Source organism: Dipteris shenzhenensis, chromosome 26, assembly GCF_047967505.1.
Source record: "Dipteris shenzhenensis isolate YYH24624 ecotype China chromosome 26, Dip_SZ_1.0, whole genome shotgun sequence".
Lineage (NCBI taxonomy): Eukaryota > Viridiplantae > Streptophyta > Polypodiopsida > Gleicheniales > Dipteridaceae > Dipteris > Dipteris shenzhenensis.
In genome coordinates this window covers 15652744-15658793 of record NC_141621.1, presented here as the reverse complement: position 1 = coordinate 15658793, position 6050 = coordinate 15652744, and the positions used below count along the sequence as shown (strand labels likewise).

The window sequence follows — 6050 nt, the reverse complement described above, 5'->3', positions numbered from 1 at the left end:
GAAAGTCTTTTGCCCCACAAAACCATTGACCTCAAGACCTCATTGGTTTTGTGAAAAAAAAATGTAGAAAAAAAGGTGGGGGACCACATGTCCCTTTGGCATTAGGTTTCTTATTTCCTAGAAAACTACCAGAATGTCATTATGGAGGATGTGCAATATAGGAGCCTTAAGTAGAGCCTTATCTAGGTAGTAGAGACTAGTTTGGGTCAACATTTTGCCATAAACTAGTTGGTAGGTCCACAAACTTGGTTGATTGGTCTATGTGCAATTGGTTGAGCTGGATAGATTGCCTTTGGTGTGGTTGAAGTGTAGGGGCTAGTCGGCCCATTTTTGTTGGGATTTCCCCCTATATAAAGGGCCCCAAGCAAGCGCTAGAGTATTCTTGGAGCCTCACCTACAGGTCACTATTCTACATGAGGAGTAGAAGGAGAACTAGGGCTTTACATCACATTACATGTAGGGTAGAAGTCCAATACACCTAGTGCATCCCTGCTCACTGTAGGAGAGCATAAGGGTATAGTAAAGGGAGCTTTGTCTATAGTAAAGATTTGTAGCATAACTTTTGTAGGGGTGCTTAGCCTTGATTAGCTATTGAAGCCTATCATAGAGGCATGACATAGTGGGGAAGACTTTAATACAGAGGGTGCATAGAGTCCTGTTTTGGTACATTACTGAAGGAACCAGGGAGCAATCACATGATGGAAACATATATGGGGCGGGGCACATAACAACTTGATGTGATTGATAGATAACATGAAGTACAATGCCCATTTTATAGGCTGGGAAGCCTCATCTTTTGACATCATAGGTGAGATCACTAGCCTCCACCTCACACACACCTAATTCACCTAACTCTAGGAGGTGGCACTGATTGCTCACCTTCTAGACACATTCACACCCACACAACTGTATGACACCCTAGGACTCTAGGACACCCTCACTCTTGACTTCATGTTCTAACACCCATGAAGGAAAGGTGAGGGACTACTGGAATGGAACCAAGAATAAAACATGACAATGACGGAGTCTGCTAATCTGTGCATTGTCTGAACTAGACATGGCTGCCATGCCAACAACTCAGAGGTTGAAGTTTGAGCATGGTTCAAAGGTTGGACTGAGCACTCTCATGGCTTTATGTCCCAACATAATTTAGAGGCTCATGTCTCAACATGGATGCATGACCAACTCAGAGGTCTAGGAGACCAACGCACCAACATCCTCGAACTCATATGCCAGGCCTGATAAAAAGACCCATCAAAGCCAATACATGGCTCCCACAGTACATCCCCCTCCAGACTCCAAAACAAAATGGCAGGGGGTTAGACACGAAAAATAGAAAAGATTACATCCATTTAGGAGGACAACAATCCAAGGCTGAGAACCTTTATTGACTCAATGACACACAACTCATTATTACAAGCATTTTTGGGGGACTACCCAGGGTAGAGTACCCAAGCACGTCAAGCTTACTTAGGAAAATAAATAAATATCTCAAGCTGGAAGATGTTCCCTGTGTAGTTGTCGCACACAAGTGTGCACATTCCTGCATGCGATGAAGGTGTTGATAAAGTCCTCGATAAGAATGCCCTCGAAGGATATGTCGATATGTCGGTGAAATCCATGGGAGCAGCTACGTAGGGCAATCAGCCCATGACTCTCAAAACGTTGAGTGGAGAGGAACCAATATCGGAGTAGAAGACCTTAATTTGGGTCAATCTTGCTTGATGTAGCGAAATCCCCAAATGTTACATGATACAGGATTCAATTCTGATTAGGAAGAATGAAATTCAAAAAAGCCCCAAAAATTTGAGGATCTAGTGCATCAAATGTGTCATTAATAATAGGAGAAGAGGGCAAAATCAAGAAGAGAGAAGCTGAAGGTAATTAACTTCAACTGGGTGACATTTTATGCTTTCAAGGGGGGGCTTCAATTCCAGTGGCACCTTCAATAGAGATGCACAACTTCGTGTATGAATGTTTTCTTCTGCATGGTATTTGAAATGTATGCTGATATCTAGAGGTGGAATGCGTTGATAACTTGTAGAACTTGTGCTGAAAATTGTGCAAAAAAATGAGTACGCTGCCCACAAAGCAATTGCTACTGAATCTACTATGATAAGGAGCGCCTTGTTCTGAGTGACGATGCAAATTACTAGAGTAGAGATAGATGTGCTTTGCAATTGCAATCCATCTTTATCCTACAATCCATGCTTGTCTGATGATCAATAGCGATTACCCAACATCGATCATGCCGTCTGAGCTTCCCATATCTAGCCTTGAGCACAAACATCAATGCTTAAATCTTTCCAGAGGTCCTACAAAGGTGTTGCCCATCAAACATGAAGCTTTCTTGGACAGGATCAAAGCTCTCCATGAAAGACAGCAATGGACAATGGCAGGCAAAGCTAGATTAGTGACCAAGACTAGATAGCTGTAGCTTCATCAGGGCAGAAGAGTGCAAGGGATGACGAGCAAAAAGAGAAGGAAGGTGGTGAGCAGAATGAGGAGGAAATGGTGGGCAAAATGGTACAACATTAGGGAAGATAGGGGGTAGAAAGAGGAGAGAGTGAGTGCACTTCAACAAGGGAGAGTTAGGAAGGAACATGGCTAGCTCTGAAACCACATGAAGGAACTAGGGAGCAATCACATGATGGAAACATATATGGGGCACATAACAACTTGATGTGATTGATAGAGATAACATGAAGTACAATGCCCATTTTATGGGCTGGGAAGCCTCCTCTTCTGACATCACAGGTGAGATCACTAGCCTCCACCTCACACACACACCTAACTCACTACGTCTAGGAGGTGGCACTAATTGCTCACCTACTAGATACATTCACACCCACACAACCGTAGGACACCCTCACACTTGACTTCATGTTCTAACACTTACCTCATGGGTTGTTTTCAGAGGTATTAGTATATGTGGGCTTCAGCTACACACACACACACAGTATGGATGATTTTTTCGTCTTAGTTTCATTAAGAAGCGAAACTTTTATATTGGAGTCGAAAATTTGTATGCCCTAATAAAAATTTGAAACTTTTATGGGAAAAAATTTAAAGTTTCGCCAAGATTTACAACTTTTTCTTCAAATTTCAAAGAATGTATATAAAGTTGTAATATGTTCTATTGTTATTATGAAACTAAAAAAACTAGCTTGATAAACTTTTGCCAGGATTTTATATTAATATATAAGTACAGCTTTGATAAAAACATCCCTCACACACACACACACACATTGGCTATACATAAAACTATTCTCTCAGTCATAAATAGCCCTCTTACATTTAAGTAAAGGACATGTCTTTGCATTGTGGTACACATTAATATCTTGTGATGTCCAGGTGCATCTTTTTCTCAGTGGAGTAATGTTGGCCTTAAGCAAGCAATCTACCTCAACTTATAGTCCTTGTTCAAGTTTGGATAGGGGATCTACTTTTTTATCTGGGCCTTAAGCCTTAATGACATGGTGGAAAAAGGGTTGTAATGGGAAGAACTAATTTCCCATGTCAAATATCATAATGTTGGGTGGAAATGTGGATTTTATGCCATTTTCAAACCCCAAAATGCTTCAATGAGTCTTAAAAACTTGACCTTAAGATCTCTCTAGTTTTATGACACATGCCACCTTGGCATTAAATTTCCCACAAAGCTGCCACAATGTCATAACGGATTTACCTTCATTAAAAAAAAAAGATTTTTTTCCCACACCCATGGCCAACTACCCATGGGGTCTACGATGACATGCACTACAGGAGTTTTTTGAAGGAGTCAAACATAAAATGTGGGCAAATGCCCAAACTTGCTCAGCTCCCCTCCCTTTACCTTATTAAATATAGGCCTTACGATTCAGAGGTTGCACTAAGGAGAGGAACAATGGGGCAAACTTTTTTCCAGAAAAAGACTCTGAAAACATACAAAATGCTACTCTCTTGCTAACCTTGTCTTGCTAGTCTTCTATAACATACGAATTGCTATGCTCTTGCCAGCCTTCTATAAGGTTTTGGCCAAGGCTATTAGTTTGTACATGCAGCCAATTTTTGGCCTGCCACCACAGGGAGGCTTAAGTGAAGACGTTGCCCAGAGAAGGAAAAAACCTTTTTAGTTGCATTTTCTTTAATCCAAGGCGATCTTACACATGTCTTTTTTTGGATGGAGAAAAAAACTTTTATAGCTGTATTTTCTTTAATCTAAGGAGATATGACACGTATCTTTTATAGGATGGATAGCTACATGCAAGGGCCCCACCGCTCCAAGTGTCATGTATTGATTTGGTGGGTTCATGCATGTTGAGGTGCCGCCACGCATGTGAAGGAGGTGATTGGCTTGCCATCGTGTCTCTTCTTAAATTTTCCTCTTCGCCTTGCACCTTCTATTGGTGATTGCCAGAATCCTTTTCCTCAACACCATGTATCTTAAAGATATGAGCAAAAGGAAGCTCCATAACTTGCAGCGATGGCTCCCCCATCTTGGTGCAGCTGTTGTGGTGCGCCTGGCAAACGCTCTTCGAACACATGCCTTCATGGCTAGAGCTTTCCTCTAGACTATCTCGCTGCTCACTCTCTCATTTTCATGTCCATTGGCCTTCCATCCACTCTTGCTGTCGGCATCCTCTGCTTCATCTTCTCCATCTTCCAAGGTGTCTTTTCTTGCTGGGTTACCAATAGGTTGGTTGCAACTACTCAGTCTTACGTTGAGCCCGTGCCTTCGTATTTCGTTTTGGACGACTTCTAAGAACATTTTCTAGCAGGATCAAATCTGCGGGGAATCTCTTGTTTTGCTCGCTCATCATAGCCAGAAAAGTGCCTATCTGGTGTCCTTCTAGGTTGTACTTGTAGCCTCGCTATGGCGTGTGTTCTAGGGCTTCAGAGTAGTGAGCGTCCTCAGCTTTAAGGTCGCTCCTCTCGTCATTTTTGTTTTGCTAGTGAGCCTGGCGTGGACGCTGGAGACGTTGAGAAACATCATGTGTACCACGGTTGCGAGAGGCATTGCATCTTTCACTTCAAGTTTTGGGAGAATTTGCTTTGGTTGCCTTAGGAACGATCTCTACATGCTGCTTTCACTTCGAATTTTGGGAGCATTTGCTTTGGTTCCCTTATCGTTCCAATTGTCCATGCCCTGCGGGTCATTGTAAGTGCATCTTTTATGCGCACATCAGTCCTGCAATCGTCTCTCATGTCTTCAACGTGTCTTGCATTGGATGAATTGCTGCATGCTAGGTCTCCACCGCTCCAAGTGTTGTGTATAGATTTGGCAAGTTCATGCGTTCTGAGGGGCGTGCCAAGCCAATTGGCTGGTTGCATGCATAACTAAGGTCATCGTTCTTGATTCTTTTTTGGTTATTTTTGTTACTCCCATGCATGGAAGAGTCTTTTAGCTTCTTGTGCAATTGGTTTGTGGATGACGAAGTCCTCCTTCCTTTGATAAGGAAGCCAATGGATCATGGTGGCAGAAGCACGTCAGACCCAGTTCGTCCCCAAAATGGGACTTGTCAGGTTCTATTATAAAAGTAGTGTTTCATCGATTGTTGGTGTGCGGGATTTTTTGGCTCTTTCTTTGTGTCTTTGTTTCTCTATTTCTCCTTTGAGCTGTGAGCAGGTGTTCTTCATTATGTCGGTTTCACATAAGTATGCTTCTGAAGATGAACCACAAGGGTTTGGAGAGTCTATGGATACTAGCAATGGGGAAATTGAAAGAGGTCTTTGAATTCTCGATCAAGTTTTTTAGGCAGGTAGCACTGTGGAATGAAAAGAAATTCTAGCTTGTGGTTGAGCCACGTGTCTATTTTATAAACCTTAAATTTACACTAATCCAAGGGTTATAGAATTCGGCAACTGCTTCCTTGGTTCCCAAGTGCCTCTGCCAGATCCTCCTCCTCTCCTTGTCAAGGACCTCGCTAAAGTCACCAACTCTTCTTATCCCTCCCCCCATGCTTCTTGCTTCGTCCCCCCATTTCTGTGGTTGTGCCAATCTTTGAGATTTCTCTGCGCTCTCTCTCTTCTTGGGCTGGCGGGCTGGCTAGCTGGCTTGTTGCAACGCA

General features: G+C 42.7%; 1 pseudogene; it reads left to right on the top strand.

The window, feature by feature from the left end:
- The first annotated feature begins 4361 nt into the window (after positions 1 to 4361).
- On the top strand, positions 4362 to 5716 carry LOC147884728 (uncharacterized; annotated as a pseudogene).
- Positions 5717 to 6050: the final 334 nt, after the last annotated feature.